Raw genomic sequence first — 19,200 nt, 5'->3', positions numbered from 1 at the left:
AAATTAAAAAAATTATTTAATTATTTTTGTTGAATTTATTCCAATATTTATTAATTTTAATAATAATTTAACTAATTTTTATTATATTTTTTCAAATTAATTTTGATTATAAATAAATTAATTAACTAAATAAACAACTTTTTTTTAAAATATCCCCTTCGGAAAAGATATTTTTATTAGCATTATTAATGTGCCTATGCCTATCATGCTTTGCTTTAGGAAAGGAAGGCTGGCATCATTGAAATCAGTACAGCTGATAAGATACTCATATAATTGAGCGCAAAGATTCAAAAGGCTGACAAAAGGAAAATTGTAGTGGTGTGAGTGAAAATAAATTCTTTATTAATATATATGGGCGACTTTCAGTAAGGTTACAGCTGGGCTTCTTTCGGTTTGTTTCTTTTTGAATTAAAAGAATGTGAACTCCCATTTCCGCATGGCAAGAGGAAAGCATTTTTAAATTGCAATCACTCTAAAATATGATTTTAGCTTAATTTAAAGATCAATTTTGATATTTGCTTTTCATTGAATAATAAAAATGATTAAAGATAAATTTTGTTATTTAAAGTGCTTTTATAAAAAGGTAATATAAATATATTTAAAAAAATTAATATAAATATGTTTATATTATAATTTCCACATATATCAAAGTAATTTATTTCACTACACACATGATTAATTGGAAGTTTGACTTAATAATGTGGGGGAGAAATGCCTTAATAATATTATATATATATGAGACATTTTTAAAACTCTTTAACCATCGAGAATTTTAATTTTATAGAGTGACAATATGTTATATATATATATATATATATTATTTAAAATTAAATTTTAATTTTAAGTAATGACAATATGTTATTTTGTTTTATATATAAAAAATATATTTTCATTACTTAAAATTAAATTGTAATTTGAAAATTTGTATTAAACATAATATATAGTTAAATTACATTGAAAATAATTTGAGTGTTAAAAATTTAATGTAGATAGTTTTAAATCAATGAGTATCAAAATATTAGGAAATAAAGTTATTGACTTATTTTTCCATACACTCAAAAGAGCTACTTTCAATTTTTTTTTGCATTAGCCTTTTTACATAAATTGGTTACATAATAAGAGGAAAAAACAATACATGATTAGACTCGGTTATTTCTGGTTACTATAGATAGACAGTCTGGGTTACTTAGATTTAGTCCATAGTTTTTTTTTTTTTTAAGTAGGTTGAGTATTTGCCAGTTCTTTTATGCTTGGAGTTTCTTGAATGATAAATTCTTCTTGGTATAGAGATTTAGCTTCTTCAACTTGATCTATCCAACTTGTTGATAATTGAGGACCTAACTTACCATGCGCTTCTTGCCTTGAATCATATGAGACTGAATGTGTTGGTTGTGGGCTTTGGGATACCTATGCTTGGTATTATTTTTTCATAAATTAGAGACACTTGAGTTGGAGGATCTAATTGAGGAGATTTGTCTTGCAAGAGGATCATGCGATCTTTAGAGAAGCCAATCCACCATGTTGGTTTTGGTTAGTGCTTCTTGCTTTTCTCAAACCCTTTTGGGCATTGGGCTATAATATGACTTGTTTTGAAACAAGCCCTACAATGCTACGAGACTCTCATTGATCCGGATTTAAACAGGAACGCAACAAATTACAGAGATAACCATATACACAAAGATGCAGCGGAAATAATACTTCATTTCATTAATGGAAAATACTCAAATATGCTTACAACAGAAATGGAAATAAACTAGCTAGGGCGATGGTAGCTTATCTCTGAGAAGAGATGTGATGGCTACATGCCTCTGAACTGTCTTACAATGAGGCTCGGAGGCCTATTTATTGTTGAGAAACAATAGAAAACCCTTCACATTCCAAAACCTAACCCTAGAAGATGAAACGCCAAATTGTGGGCCCCGTTTTTGGGTAAGATGACATGTCTTGGCGCTATTCTACACATAAATACGTTTCCAAAGGTCCAAGAAAGAATGCTAACTAAAGTTTGGATGCAAAAGTTATGCCTCCCAGAAGTTGGCCTATTGTGATTGAAACCATAATTCAAGAGGATGCCATGTCAACCCTCGTTACTCTAGAAAAGGGGCTACCCTTGTAGAGACTATGAATAAGACTATATAGGGGCAAAACTTAAAACTCTAGTCTAGATTTAGTCAAAATTATCCCCTAATTGGCTATTAGGCTATGTCATAACCAGACCACTCAAAGGAAATGGGGTTCCATTCTATTCAAGTGCATTTTGTTTCATAGTAGAGCACAATGGATTAGACTGGACAGAAGAAAACATAATAGAGGGAGTTTGTGTTCTGTAGCATCCCACGAGCCATAAGTCTCAGGTAACTTCATTTATAAGAATTTCAACAAACTATTTATTATTACATAGTTATAAATACTATTTTTAATATAGTTGTCTTTATATAAATACATGACATTAAATGTTGCAAGAAAAACTCTTCTAAACTTATCACTTAGGAAATTACGTGTAGAATAGTACACAAAATATTGAAAATTTGGATAGAAAATATAGTAAGAAATGCTTTTGAGTTATTATTTGTCTACACTACCTTGGCATAACTATTTAAAAACATAAATCATTAATTATTTTTAATTGAAATTTCGAGTCTAGATCAAGACCCATCATTAGGATATAATCAATGAGAGAAGGAGGAGAGGGGAGTAGGTATAAATAAACTGAAGGGAAGGAGAAAGAAGAGGAAGTCAACAAGAGTGAAGCCTTAAAAAAAATATAGAGAAGGATGGCAAACCCATGCTTCCTCTAAATTTGTAGAGATGAAAACAACAATCATTACCTTGCACAAAAAGGATATTTGGATTGCGATTCGTCTACTCAAAAAATTGAGAGAAGGATGGCGAACCTATGCTTCCTCAAAATTTGTAGAGATGAAAACAAGGATCGTTACCCTGCATAGAAGGGAGACGTGGAATGAGATTCATATTCTAAAAAAATTGAGAATCAAAATAGAGAAAAGGATGGAAAACCTATGCTCACTCAAAATTTATAGAGATGAAAACAAGGATCATTACCCTCAATGAAAGGGAGAATTAGAATGATATTCATCTATTCAAAAAATTGAGAATAAAAACAGAGAGAAGGGTGACAGACTTATGCTTCCTCAAAATTTGTAGAGATGAAAACAAGAATCGTTACTTTGCATGGAAGAGAGACTTGGAATGATATTCATCTACTCAAGAAATTGAGAATAAAATAGAGAGAAGGACAATGTACGTATGCTTCCTGAAAATTTGCATAAATGAGAACAAGGATTATTACCCTGAACGGAAGGGATATTTGGAATGAGATCCTTCTACTAAAAAAATTGAAAATCAAAATAGAGAGAAGGATGGTGGACCTATGCTTCCTAAAAATTTGTAGAGATGATAATTTAATACCCCCATTCATCAACGTTAAGCATAAAATTCGATTTAATAGAAAACTTAGAGCATTTAATTATTTAAGTCTAGCTCTAAACTGCGGAGAAATCAAGAGGAATAGGTTTACGTTAAAGTTCTCTATCCAAAATAGCATTCAAACTTCACTTTGTGCTAGCCAATATTATTCATCCAAACCTATAGAATATGATCAATGAAAGCTCATCTATTAAATCTAGAAAAGAAGGATATATTGCACACAAGAGATAAGAATTAAAACTAGGTAAACTCAGAAGATGACATGTCTTTGATTCCTCTAATCAAAGAGAGGGCGGCAGGTGGTGCTACCTCTGGTATCCTGAACAACTTATTTCCCAATGTAATAATAACTGCACGGGGCCTCGATTCATACACAGCATGTCGCTTCCACAAATATGGTTGTCCTAGTAATACATCACAAACTTCAAGGGGAGCAATGTCACACAATACCTCATCCGTGAAGGGCTTGATGTTGTATGGAAGGCGACACTGCTGGCTCACGCGAAGATCTCGTCCTTGGTGAAGCCACCCAATGGTGTATGGTTGTGGATGTGATGTGGTCGGTAAGCCCAACCGCTTCACGACCTCTGCCGAAATGAGGTTCTTTTGACTCCCGCTATCAACAATGAACTGTATCGGGGAGCCCTTTACCCACATATGGGAGTGGAAGAGACGCTCCTCCTCCTCTGGATCTTCGGGTTCATTTTTCTGGATCTTTGCGGTAGCAACAGTGGCGCTAGGGTCCGCATCAATGATCTGCTTCCCTTTTTCATACCCCTTATCGGGTTCTGACTCCGTGTCGGAACATGCATCTGATTCTGAAACCTTTAGCTCAGCCACCAGTGACTGCTTGGCCCGACACTCACTTGTGTTGTGAGTGGAGCTCTTATGGAACTCGCACCATTTTCCAGTGTCCTTTCTCGGCTTCGCGGCGCTGTTCTTTGCTTGCAGCTTCGGCTGGTTGTCTTGGGTTGTCCCGCCTTGGATTTGTCCTTTGTTCTGTGGTTTAGGGGCACCTTTCCCCTGCTTTGGATTCACAGATCCAAAGTCTCGCTTCTTTTGTTTAAACTTCTGCTCGACCTTGACGGCATACCGGTATGCTGCACCGAGCGAGGGGATGTTTAGGAATTGTATTTCTTCCTGGATGTACTTCTGCAGGTAGCCACGGTATTTGAGTATCAAATGTTGCTCCGAATCCTTGATACCCAACTTTGTGCGAAGGGTATGGAAAAGATTGGTGAACTCCGGCACGTCTTGGTCCCTTCCCTGCCGCAGCGTGGTCCACTTTATGTATTCATCCTCATAGCTCCCGACAGGGTAGTACTGCTCCTTGATAGCATCCCGGAACGAATCCCAGGTGGGTGCAGCTGAAAATAGTGAGCCAGTACTTTCATCCTTCTGCTCGCAGTAGGTTTCCCACCAGTCCTTGACGTGGGGGGCTGCTTTGAGGAGAGAAAAAACAATCTTTTCCTGACTCGAAAATTCATGAACAGAAAAATAACCCTCTAGCAGATTTAACCATTTATCTACGGCATCTGCGTCTATCTGACCTTCGAATATGGGGATTTCAAAATTAACTTGTACCTTAAAGGGTGTGGCGTTTCCAGAGTAGCTGCTGGAAGCCGATGCGTTGCTTCTCGGTAGCCGCTGAAGGATCTGGGCAAAACTGTCCATCATCGCGTTCCGTTGTCGCTCGAGGGCTTCTTCGAGCAAGATTTTGATGGGATCTCCTGCCCCCTCGTCTTTCTTCTCGTTCGCCATGGGAGGCCGTCGGGATTTGCGAGGCTGGTCTTGCAAAGGTTCAACCAGTTCAAGCCCTAACTCCTTATATCCCGACCTTGTTGGGGACATGCAAAGAAAAACAGAGAAAAAGCAGACCGCTCTGATACCATTGATTCGGATTTAAACAGGAACGCAACAAATTACAGAGATAACCATATACACAAAGATGCAGCGGAAATAATACTTCATTTCATTAATGGAAAATACTGAAATATGCTTACAACAGAAATGGAAATAAACTAGCTAGGGCGATGGTAGCTTATCTCTGAGAAGAGATGTGATGGCTACATGCCTCTGAACTGTCTTACAATGAGGCTCGAAGGCCTATTTATTGTTGAGAAACAATGGAAAACCCTTCACATTCCAAAACCTAACCCTAGAAGATGAAACGCCAAATTGTGGGCCCCGTTTTTGGGTAAGTTGGTACATCAACTTCCCGGGGTCGCGAATTGGCATACTATCTCCGTTTGACGTGCATGATAGCTCGTTGGAAAGATCTCTCCGAGGACTACGACGGAAAAGACGATTTTTATCAGAAAACGTCGTTTAGGGCCTCAAAACGGCTCCGGAAGTTCAGGACCCGAAAAACTGCTAAAAATAGTAAGTTGTGCTACAATTAAGGAAACTGAAAATGCTGAGAAAGACAATGGTGGGGGTCCAGGTGGACTTGGCAGGTGGCCACCAATATCCACCTGGATCATTCCTCCCCCCTTAGGAAGCAATGGTCCCCATTGCGTTGAGCTCCTCCATGAGATGAGGAAACTTCTGCTGAACTTGTTCCCTGGTGAGCCACTTGCCCTGCTGAAGGAGTTGGCCTGCTTTGACAACTCGATACAGTTGGATATTCTGTTGGCGAGTGTTCTTGATCTGTGTGTCCATGATCCGATCAGTTGCAGCTTGTTCCATGCAATCTGGATTTAATTCTGTGGGTTTGAGCTGTTCTGCAATGTCGGATGTGTCTAGCAATGGTGGAAAGTATGGCCGAAGGCGGTCCACATTGAACACTGGGTGCAGGCCAAGGAATGGGGGAATGCTGAGCTCAAATGCATTGTCTCCCATAGCCTTAGTAATGGTGTAAGGACCATATCGGAGTGGTCTCAATTTCCGATAGGCTCCAGTAAGGCGTTCCTTTTGCAAATGCAACCAGACTTTGTCGCCCACCTGAAACTTGTGTGGCACCCGATGTTGATCATGTCGCTGCTTGTACTTGGCATTTGATTTCTCAAGAATGTCATGGACCTGCTGGCGAATATGTTGGATGCGCTCAATGAAGCTGGTGGCCTTATCTGTTTCGGACTGGACATGAGCTGAATTCATGTGAGTAGCTGCAAGTGGCATGGCCACATCAATGGGGCATAGTGGCTGGAATCCCAAACCCACCTGAAAAGGGCTATGGCCAGTGGAGCTGTGAAGAGCTCGGTTGTAGCTGTGCTGAACATAGGGGAGGCTCTCGTCCCATGTGCGTGGATGCTTTGAGTTATACATGCGCAGAATGTGCACAATCATCCTATTGACAACCTCTGTCTGGCCATCAGTTTGAGGATGGAAGGCTGTGGACTTCGTGAGTTTGGTGTCCAGCATTGACCAGAGACTGGACCAAAATGTGCTGAGAAACCGACTGTCCCGATCTGAGATGATAGACTGTGGGATCCCAAAGTGCACCCACACTCGTTCAAAGAAGAGTTTAGCAGTGGCTTCTGCTGTGATATTCTTCTTGCAGGCCATCATAATGGCCATCTTTGAGAACCTGTCGACGACCACAAAAACACAGTCATTTCCATGCTTAGTGGAAGGAAGGCCTGACATGTAATCCATGGAGATGGATTCCCAAGGTCGACTAGGGGTAGGCAACGGGGTATAGAGGCCTTGCTTCTTAATGGTCGGTTTGGCAATGGCACAGGCAGTACATGATCGGATGTACTTCCCAACATCCTGTCGAAGATTCGGCCAATAGAAATAATTTTGCAGTACTGCCACTGTTTTCTCGACCCCGAAATGCCCAGCAGCCCGACTGTAGTGTGCTTCCCAAATCATCTTGGCACGCTCGCTTGAAGGAACACAAAGGTGACCGAGGTGGCATAATAGGGCATCCTGGAGGTGAAAATCTGCAACCTGCCGACCCTCCAAGAGTGTCTGGTATGTGTGGCCGAATTCTGGGTCGCTTTTGTAGAGAAGTGGCCAATCAGAAGTCTCGTGCCCGCAAGAGTTGAGCACGGTGGTTAGCGCCATGATCGGTGGTCGACTGAGGCAATCTGCAACATTATTGGTGCTGCCCTTTTTATACTTGATATTCAAGTGAAACTGTTGCAGGTATGTAGACCACTTCTGATGGCGATCATTCTGCAATTTCCCTTGGGTCTGTATGAACTGCAGAGGTCGGTGGTCTGTGTGGATGACCGTTTCCTTCCCCAAAATGTAATGCTTCCATTGTCGGCAGGCCTGTACAATGGAATACATCTCTTTATCATAAGTGGGGTACTTCCGGACTGTGTCTGAAAGTGTTTCACTGTGATATGCCACTGGATGTCCATGTTGAGTAAGGACTGCCCCAATAGCATAGTCAGAGGCATCTGTCTCGACCTCAAATGGTTGTTGTAAATCTGGTAACGCGAGCACTGGTGCCGTGCAGAGGCGATCCTTCAACTCCCTGAATGCCTTCTGTTGAGATTCAGACCAAAAGAATTTTGCTTTCGCCCCGCCCTTGGTGACTTGACTCAAGGGCCAAGAAATATGAGAAAACCCCAACACAAACCTGCGGTAGAAGTTGGCAAGACCTAGAAAGCTGCGGAGCTCTGTTAGAGTGGTTGGAGAGGGCCAATCCCGAATGACTTGGACCTTGGCTGGATCGACATGCACCCCCTGTTCATCAATGATGTATCCCAGATACTGAACCTCGGTCATGCCAAAAGTGCATTTCTCCAAATTGGCACATAGCTTGTGTTGCCGCAGTGTTTGGAGAACCTGTCGGATGTGGTGGAGGTGCTCTTCCCAACTCTGGCTGAAGATCAGAATGTCATCCAAGTATACTACTACAAAGGAGTTGGTGAATGGCCGCAAGATGTCATCCATTAGCCTCATAAAGGTTGCAGGAGCATTCGTCAATCCGAAAGGCATGACCAACCATTCGAAGAGGCCCTCCTTGGATTTGAAGGCAGTCTTCCACACATCTGAGGGTTCGATTGGTACCTGGTGATATCCTGACTTCAGATCGATCTTGCTGAAATATTTCGCCCCCTTTAGTTGGTCTAGGAGGTCATCAATCCGCGGGATCGGGTACCTATTACGGACAGTGATCTTGTTCAGCGCCCGATAGTCAATACAGAGTCTCCACGTCCCATCCTTCTTCTGTACCAACACGATCGGGCTCCCACAGGGCGATGAACTCGGACGGATGTGACCTTTCTGCAGGAGCTCCTGAATCTGCCTCTTGATTTCATTGTTCTCCAGAACGGAGCGCCGATAAATTGGTCCATTGGGTAGCGGCGCACCTGGGGTCAGATCGATGGAGTGCTTGACTTGACAGTGCAGAGGAACCCCTGCCGGGGAGGTGAAGATGTCCTCGTACTCCTCCACAATCTTGTCCATCTGTAGTTGTCGTGCAGAGGGACCCCGTTTGGAGGCCGCGGCCACTGTCTTCTTCTTTCCTTGAGGGCGTATCATCAGGAAAACAAATTTCCTGGTTTTGGAAATGATCTTACTGCATTGTTTTGCAGTAATCAAAGAGATGGCGGCAGGTGGTGCTACCTCTGGTATCCTGAACAACTTATTTCCCAATGTAATAATAACAGCACGGGGCCTTGATTCATACACAGCATGTCGCTTCCACAAGTATGGTTGTCCTAGTAATACATCACAAACTTCAAGGGGAGCAATGTCACACAATACCTCATCCGTGAAGGGCTTGATGTTGTATGGAAGGCGACACTGCTGGCTCACGCGAAGATCTCGTCCTTGGTGAAGCCACCCAATGGTGTATGGTTGTGGATGTGCTGTGGTCGGTAAGCCCAACCGCTTCACGACCTCTGCCGAAATGAGGTTCTTTTGACTCCCGCTATCAACAATGAACTGTATCGGGGAGCCCTTTACCCACATCTGGGAGTGGAAGAGACGCTCCTCCTCCTCTGGATCTTCGGGTTCATTTTTCTGGATCTTTGCGGTAGCAACAGTGGCGCTGGGATCCGCATCAATGATCTGCTTCCCTTTTTCATACCCCTTATCGGGTTCTGACTCAGAGTCGGAACATGCATCTGATTCTGAAACCTTTAGCTCAGCCACCAGTGACTGCTTGGCCCGACACTCACTTGTGTTGTGAGTGGAGCTCTTATGGAACTCGCACCATTTTCCAGTGTCCTTTCTCGGCTTCGCGGCGCTGTTCTTTGCTTGCAGCTTCGGCTGGTTGTCTTGGGCTGTCCCGCCTTGGCTTTGTCCTTTGTTCTGTGGTTTAGGGGCACCTTTCCCCTGCTTTGGATTCGCAGATCCAAAGTCTCGCTTCTTTTGTTTAAACTTCTGCTCGACCTTGACGGCATACCGGTATGCTGCGCCGAGCGAGGGGATGTTTAGGAATTGTATTTCTTCCTGGATGTACTTGTGCAGGCAGCCACGGTATTTGAGTATCAAATGTTGCTCCGAATCCTTGATACCCAACTTTGTGCGAAGGGTATGGAAAAGATTGGTGAACTCCGGCACGTCTTGGTCCCTTCCCTGCCGCAGCGTGGTCCACTTTATGTATTCATCCTCATAGCTTCCGACAGGGTAGTACTGCTCCTTGATGGCATCCCGGAACGAATCCCAGGTGGGTGCGGCTGAAAATAGTGAGCCAGTACTTTCATCCTTCTGCTCGCAGTAGGTTTCCCACCAGTCCTTGACGTGGGGGGCTGCTTTGAGAAGAGCAAAAACAATCTTTTCCCGACTCGAAAATTCATGAACAGAAAAATAACCCTCTAGCAGATTTAACCATTTATCTACGGCATCTGCGTCTATCTGACCCTCGAATATGGGGATTTCAAAATTAACTTGTACCTTAAAGGGTGTGGCGTTTCCAGAGTAGCTGCTGGAAGCCGATGCGTTGCTTCTGGGTAGCCGCTGAAGGATCTGGGCAAAGCTGTCCATCATCGCGTTCCGTTGTCGCTCGAGGGCTTCTTCGAGCAAGATTTTGATGGGATCTCCTGCCCCCTCGTCTTTCTTCTCGTCCGCCATGGGAGGCCGTCGGGATTTGCGAGGCTGGTCTTGCAAAGGTTCAACCAGTTCAAGCCCTAACTCCTTATATCCCGACCTTGTTGGGGACATGCAAAGAAAAACAGAGAAAAAGCAGACCGCTCTGATACCACTGATCCGGATTTAAACAGGAACGCAACAAATTACAGAGATAACCATATACACAAAGATGCAGCGGAAATAATACTTCATTTCATTAATGGAAAATACTGAAATATGCTTACAACAGAAATGGAAATAAACTAGCTAGGGCGATGGTAGCTTATCTCTGAGAAGAGATGTGATGGCTACATGCCTCTGAACTGTGTTACAATGAGGCTCGAAGGCCTATTTATTGTTGAGAAACAATGGAAAACCCTTCACATTCCAAAACCTAACCCTAGAAGATGAAACGCCAAATTGTGGGCCCCGTTTTGGGTAAGTTGGTACATCAACTTCCCGGGGTCGTAACTTTGGCATACGATCTCCGTTTGACGCGCATGATAGCTCGTTAGAAAGATCTATCCGAGCACTATGACGAAAAAGACGATTTTTATCAAAAAACGTCGTTTAGGGCCTCAAAACGGCTCCGGAAGTTCAGGACCCGAAAAACTGCTAAAAATAGTAAGTTGTGCTACAATTAAGGAAACTGAAAATGCTGAGAAAGACAATGGTGGGGGTCCAGGTGGACTTGGCAGGTGGCCACCAATATCCACCTGGATCATTCCTCCCCCCTTAGGAAGCAATGGTCCCCATTGCGTTGAGCTCCTCCATGAGATGAGGAAACTTCTGCTGAACTTGTTCCCTGGTGAGCCACTTGCCCTGCTGAAGGAGTTGGCCTGCTTTGACAACTCGATACAGTTGGATATTCTGTTGGCGAGTGTTCTTGATCTGTGTGTCCATGATCCGATCAGTTGCAGCTTGTTCCATGCAATCTGGATTTAATTCTGTGGGTTTGAGCTGTTCTGCAATGTCGGATGTGTCTAGCAATGGTGGAAAGTATGGCCGAAGGCGGTCCACATTGAACACTGGGTGCAGGCCAAGGAATGGGGGAATGCTGAGCTCAAATGCATTGTCTCCCATAGCCTTAGTAATGGTGTAAGGACCATATCGGAGTGGTCTCAATTTCCGATAGGCTCCAGTAAGGCGTTCCTTTTGCAAATGCAACCAGACTTTGTCGCCCACCTGAAACTTGTGTGGCACCCGATGTTGATCATGTCGCTGCTTGTACTTGGCATTTGATTTCTCAAGAATGTCATGGACCTGCTGGCGAATATGTTGGATGCGCTCAATGAAGCTGGTGGCCTTATCTGTTTCGGACTGGACATGAGCTGAATTCATGTGAGTAGCTGCAAGTGGCATGGCCACATCAATGGGGCATAGTGGCTGGAATCCCAAACCCACCTGAAAAGGGCTATGGCCAGTGGAGCTGTGAAGAGCTCGGTTGTAGCTGTGCTGAACATAGGGGAGGCTCTCGTCCCATGTGCGTGGATGCTTTGAGTTATACATGCGCAGAATGTGCACAATCATCCTATTGACAACCTCTGTCTGGCCATCAGTTTGAGGATGGAAGGCTGTGGACTTCGTGAGTTTGGTGTCCAGCATTGACCAGAGACTGGACCAAAATGTGCTGAGAAACCGACTGTCCCGATCTGAGATGATAGACTGTGGGATCCCAAAGTGCACCCACACTCGTTCAAAGAAGAGTTTAGCAGTGGCTTCTGCTGTGATATTCTTCTTGCAGGCCATCATAATGGCCATCTTTGAGAACCTGTCGACGACCACAAAAACACAGTCATTTCCATGCTTAGTGGAAGGAAGGCCTGACATGTAATCCATGGAGATGGATTCCCAAGGTCGACTAGGGGTAGGCAACGGGGTATAGAGGCCTTGCTTCTTAATGGTCGGTTTGGCAATGGCACAGGCAGTACATGATCGGATGTACTTCCCAACATCCTGTCGAAGATTCGGCCAATAGAAATAATTTTGCAGTACTGCCACTGTTTTCTCGACCCCGAAATGCCCAGCAGCCCGACTGTAGTGTGCTTCCCAAATCATCTTGGCACGCTCGCTTGAAGGAACACAAAGGTGACCGAGGTGGCATAATAGGGCATCCTGGAGGTGAAAATCTGCAACCTGCCGACCCTCCAAGAGTGTCTGGTATGTGTGGCCGAATTCTGGGTCGCTTTTGTAGAGAAGTGGCCAATCAGAAGTCTCGTGCCCGCAAGAGTTGAGCACGGTGGTTAGCGCCATGATCGGTGGTCGACTGAGGCAATCTGCAACATTATTGGTGCTGCCCTTTTTATACTTGATATTCAAGTGAAACTGTTGCAGGTATGTAGACCACTTCTGATGGCGATCATTCTGCAATTTCCCTTGGGTCTGTATGAACTGCAGAGGTCGGTGGTCTGTGTGGATGACCGTTTCCTTCCCCAAAATGTAATGCTTCCATTGTCGGCAGGCCTGTACAATGGAATACATCTCTTTATCATAAGTGGGGTACTTCCGGACTGTGTCTGAAAGTGTTTCACTGTGATATGCCACTGGATGTCCATGTTGAGTAAGGACTGCCCCAATAGCATAGTCAGAGGCATCTGTCTCGACCTCAAATGGTTGTTGTAAATCTGGTAACGCGAGCACTGGTGCCGTGCAGAGGCGATCCTTCAACTCCCTGAATGCCTTCTGTTGAGATTCAGACCAAAAGAATTTTGCTTTCGCCCCGCCCTTGGTGACTTGACTCAAGGGCCAAGAAATATGAGAAAACCCCAACACAAACCTGCGGTAGAAGTTGGCAAGACCTAGAAAGCTGCGGAGCTCTGTTAGAGTGGTTGGAGAGGGCCAATCCCGAATGACTTGGACCTTGGCTGGATCGACATGCACCCCCTGTTCATCAATGATGTATCCCAGATACTGAACCTCGGTCATGCCAAAAGTGCATTTCTCCAAATTGGCACATAGCTTGTGTTGCCGCAGTGTTTGGAGAACCTGTCGGATGTGGTGGAGGTGCTCTTCCCAACTCTGGCTGAAGATCAGAATGTCATCCAAGTATACTACTACAAAGGAGTTGGTGAATGGCCGCAAGATGTCATCCATTAGCCTCATAAAGGTTGCAGGAGCATTCGTCAATCCGAAAGGCATGACCAACCATTCGAAGAGGCCCTCCTTGGATTTGAAGGCAGTCTTCCACACATCTGAGGGTTCGATTGGTACCTGGTGATATCCTGACTTCAGATCGATCTTGCTGAAATATTTCGCCCCCTTTAGTTGGTCTAGGAGGTCATCAATCCGCGGGATCGGGTACCTATTACGGACAGTGATCTTGTTCAGCGCCCGATAGTCAATACAGAGTCTCCACGTCCCATCCTTCTTCTGTACCAACACGATCGGGCTCCCACAGGGCGATGAACTCGGACGGATGTGACCTTTCTGCAGGAGCTCCTGAATCTGCCTCTTGATTTCATTGTTCTCCAGAACGGAGCGCCGATAAATTGGTCCATTGGGTAGCGGCGCACCTGGGGTCAGATCGATGGAGTGCTTGACTTGACAGTGCAGAGGAACCCCTGCCGGGGAGGTGAAGATGTCCTCGTACTCCTCCACAATCTTGTCCATCTGTAGTTGTCGTGCAGAGGGACCCCGTTTGGAGGCCGCGGCCACTGTCTTCTTCTTTCCTTGAGGGCGTATCATCAGGAAAACAAATTTCCTGGTTTTGGAAATGATCTTACTGCATTGTTTTGCAGTAATCAAAGAGATGGCGGCAGGTGGTGCTACCTCTGGTATCCTGAACAACTTATTTCCCAATGTAATAATAACAGCACGGGGCCTTGATTCATACACAGCATGTCGCTTCCACAAGTATGGTTGTCCTAGTAATACATCACAAACTTCAAGGGGAGCAATGTCACACAATACCTCATCCGTGAAGGGCTTGATGTTGTATGGAAGGCGACACTGCTGGCTCACGCGAAGATCTCGTCCTTGGTGAAGCCACCCAATGGTGTATGGTTGTGGATGTGCTGTGGTCGGTAAGCCCAACCGCTTCACGACCTCTGCCGAAATGAGGTTCTTTTGACTCCCGCTATCAACAATGAACTGTATCGGGGAGCCCTTTACCCACATCTGGGAGTGGAAGAGACGCTCCTCCTCCTCTGGATCTTCGGGTTCATTTTTCTGGATCTTTGCGGTAGCAACAGTGGCGCTGGGATCCGCATCAATGATCTGCTTCCCTTTTTCATACCCCTTATCGGGTTCTGACTCAGAGTCGGAACATGCATCTGATTCTGAAACCTTTAGCTCAGCCACCAGTGACTGCTTGGCCCGACACTCACTTGTGTTGTGAGTGGAGCTCTTATGGAACTCGCACCATTTTCCAGTGTCCTTTCTCGGCTTCGCGGCGCTGTTCTTTGCTTGCAGCTTCGGCTGGTTGTCTTGGGCTGTCCCGCCTTGGCTTTGTCCTTTGTTCTGTGGTTTAGGGGCACCTTTCCCCTGCTTTGGATTCGCAGATCCAAAGTCTCGCTTCTTTTGTTTAAACTTCTGCTCGACCTTGACGGCATACCGGTATGCTGCGCCGAGCGAGGGGATGTTTAGGAATTGTATTTCTTCCTGGATGTACTTGTGCAGGCAGCCACGGTATTTGAGTATCAAATGTTGCTCCGAATCCTTGATACCCAACTTTGTGCGAAGGGTATGGAAAAGATTGGTGAACTCCGGCACGTCTTGGTCCCTTCCCTGCCGCAGCGTGGTCCACTTTATGTATTCATCCTCATAGCTTCCGACAGGGTAGTACTGCTCCTTGATGGCATCCCGGAACGAATCCCAGGTGGGTGCGGCTGAAAATAGTGAGCCAGTACTTTCATCCTTCTGCTCGCAGTAGGTTTCCCACCAGTCCTTGACGTGGGGGGCTGCTTTGAGAAGAGCAAAAACAATCTTTTCCCGACTCGAAAATTCATGAACAGAAAAATAACCCTCTAGCAGATTTAACCATTTATCTACGGCATCTGCGTCTATCTGACCCTCGAATATGGGGATTTCAAAATTAACTTGTACCTTAAAGGGTGTGGCGTTTCCAGAGTAGCTGCTGGAAGCCGATGCGCCGCTTCTGGGTAGCCGCTGAAGGATCTGGGCAAAGCTGTCCATCATCGCGTTCCGTTGTCGCTCGAGGGCTTCTTCGAGCAAGATTTTGATGGGATCTCCTGCCCCCTCGTCTTTCTTCTCGTCCGCCATGGGAGGCCGTCGGGATTTGCGAGGCTGGTCTTGCAAAGGTTCAACCAGTTCAAGCCCTAACTCCTTATATCCCGACCTTGTTGGGGACATGCAAAGAAAAACAGAGAAAAAGCAGACCGCTCTGATACCACTGATCCGGATTTAAACAGGAACGCAACAAATTACAGAGATAACCATATACACAAAGATGCAGCGGAAATAATACTTCATTTCATTAATGGAAAATACTGAAATATGCTTACAACAGAAATGGAAATAAACTAGCTAGGGCGATGGTAGCTTATCTCTGAGAAGAGATGTGATGGCTACATGCCTCTGAACTGTCTTACAATGAGGCTCGAAGGCCTATTTATTGTTGAGAAACAATGGAAAACCCTTCACATTCCAAAACCTAACCCTAGAAGATGAAACGCCAAATTGTGGGCCCCGTTTTTGGGTAAGTTGGTACATCAACTTCCCGGGGTCGTAACTTTGGCATACTATCTCCGTTTGACGTGCATGATAGCCCGTTGGAAAGATCTATCCGAGGACTACGACGGAAGAGACGATTTTTATCAAAAAAATCGCCGGCGGTAGATTCCCAAAAAACGTCGTTTAGGGCCTCAAAACGGCTCCGGAAGTTCAGGACCCGAAAAACTGCTAAAAATAGTAAGTTGTGCTACAATTAAGGAAACTGAAAATGCTGAGAAAGACAATGGTGGGGGTCCAGGTGGACTTGGCAGGTGGCCACCAATATCCACCTGGATCATTCCTCCCCCCTTAGGAAGCAATGGTCCCCATTGCGTTGAGATCCTCCATGAGATGAGGAAACTTCTGCTGAACTTGTTCCCTGGTGAGCCACTTGCTCTGCTGAAGGAGTTGGCCTGCTTTGACAACTCGATACAGTTGGATATTCTGTTGGCGAGTGTTCTTGATCTGTGTGTCCATGATCCGATCAGTTGCAGCTTGTTCCATGCAATCTGGATTTAATTCTGTGGGTTTGAGCTGTTCTGCAATGTCGGATGTGTCTAGCAATGGTGGAAAGTATGGCCGAAGGCGGTCCACATTGAACACTGGGTGCAGGCCAAGGAATGGGGGAATGCTGAGCTCAAATGCATTGTCTCCCATAGCCTTAGTAATGGTGTAAGGACCATATCGGAGTGGTCTCAATTTCCGATAGGCTCCAGTAAGGCGTTCCTTTTGCAAATGCAACCAGACTTTGTCGCCCACCTGAAACTTGTGTGGCACCCGATGTTGATCATGTCGCTGCTTGTACTTGGCATTTGATTTCTCAAGAATTTCATGGACCTGCTGGCGAATATGTTGGATGCGCTCAATGAAGCTGGTGGCCTTATCTGTTTCGGACTGGACATGAGCTGAATTCATGTGAGTAGCTGCAAGTGGCATGGCCACATCAATGGGGCATAGTGGCTGGAATCCCAAACCCACCTGAAAAGGGCTATGGCCAGTGGAGCTGTGAAGAGCTCGGTTGTAGCTGTGCTGAACATAGGGGAGGCTCTCGTCCCATGTGCGTGGATGCTTTGAGTTATACATGCGCAGAATGTGCACAATCATCCTATTGACAACCTCTGTCTGGCCATCAGTTTGAGGATGGAAGGCTGTGGACTTCGTGAGTTTGGTGTCCATCATTGACCAGAGACTGGACCAAAATGTGCTGAGAAACCGACTGTCCCGATCTGAGATGATAGACTGTGGGATCCCAAAGTGCACCCACACTCGTTCAAAGAAGAGTTTAGCAGTGGCTTCTGCTGTGATATTCTTCTTGCAGGCCATCATAATGGCCATCTTTGAGAACCTGTCGACGACCACAAAAACACAGTCATTTCCATGCTTAGTGGAAGGAAGGCCTGACATGTAATCCATGGAGATGGATTCCCAAGGTCGACTAGGGGTAGGCAACGGGGTATAGAGGCCTTGCTTCTTAATGGTCGGTTTGGCAATGGCACAGGCAGTACATGATCGGATGTACTTCCCAACATCCTGTCGAAGATTCGGCCAATAGAAATAATTTTGCAGTACTGCCACTGTTTTCTCGACCCCGAAATGCCCAGCAGCCCGACTGTAGTGTGCTTCCCAAATCATCTTGGCACGCTCGCTTGAAGGAACACAAAGGTGACCGAGGTGGCATAATAGGGCATCCTGGAGGTGAAAATCTGCAACCTGCCGACCCTCCAAGAGTGTCTGGTATGTGTGGCCGAATTCTGGGTCGCTTTTGTAGAGAAGTGGCCAATCAGAAGTCTCGTGCCCGCAAGAGTTGAGCACGGTGGTTAGCGCCATGATCGGTGGTCGACTGAGGCAATCTGCAACATTATTGGTGCTGCCCTTTTTATACTTGATATTCAAGTGAAACTGTTGCAGGTATGTAGACCACTTCTGATGGCGATCATTTTGCAATTTCCCTTGGGTCTGTATGAACTGCAGAGGTCGGTGGTCTGTGTGGATGACCGTTTCCTTCCCCAAAATGTAATGCTTCCATTGTCGGCAGGCCTGTACAATGGAATACATCTCTTTATCATAAGTGGGGTACTTCCGGACTGTGTCTGAAAGTGTTTCACTGTGATATGCCACTGGATGTCCATGTTGAGTAAGGACTGCCCCAATAGCATAGTCAGAGGCATCTGTCTCGACCTCAAATGGTTGTTGTAAATCTGGTAACGCGAGCACTGGTGCCGTGCAGAGGCGATCCTTCAACTCCCTGAATGCCTTCTGTTGAGATTCAGACCAAAAGAATTTTGCTTTCGCCCCGCCCTTGGTGACTTGACTCAAGGGCCAAGAAATATGAGAAAACCCCAACACAAACCTGCGGTAGAAGTTGGCAAGACCTAGAAAGCTGCGTAGCTCTGTTAGAGTGGTTGGAGAGGGCCAATCCCGAATGACTTGGACCTTGGCTGGATCGACATGCACCCCCTGTTCATCAATGATGTATCCCAGATACTGAACCTCGGTCATGCCAAAAGTGCATTTCTCCAAATTGGCACATAGCTTGTGTTGCCGCAGTGTTTGGAGAACCTGTCGGATGTGGTGGAGGTGCTCTTCCCAACTCTGGCTGAAGATCAGAATGTCATCCAAGTATACTACTACAAAGGAGTTGGTGAATGGCCGCAAGATGTCATCCATTAGCCTCATAAAGGTTGCAGGAGCATTCGTCAATCCGAAAGGCATGACCAACCATTCGAAGAGGCCCTCCTTGGATTTGAAGGCAGTCTTCCACACATCTGAGGGTTCGATTGGTACCTGGTGATATCCTGACTTCAGATCGATCTTGCTGAAATATTTCGCCCCCTTTAGTTGGTCTAGGAGGTCATCAATCCGTGGGATCGGGTACCTATTACGGACAGTGATCTTGTTCAGCGCCCGATAGTCAATACAGAGTCTCCACGTCCCATCCTTCTTCTGTACCAACACGATCGGGCTCCCACAGGGCGATGAACTCGGACGGATGTGACCTTTCTGCAGGAGCTCCTGAATCTGCCTCTTGATTTCATCGTTCTCCAGAACGGAGCGCCGATAAATTGGTCCATTGGGTAGCGGCGCACCTGGGGTCAGATCGATGGAGTG

Source organism: Pinus tabuliformis, chromosome 9, assembly GCF_031772625.1.
Source record: "Pinus tabuliformis cultivar Carrire ecotype Pingquan chromosome 9, CPIR1, whole genome shotgun sequence".
NCBI lineage: Eukaryota > Viridiplantae > Streptophyta > Pinopsida > Pinales > Pinaceae > Pinus > Pinus tabuliformis.
This window is presented reverse-complemented; position numbering follows the sequence as displayed.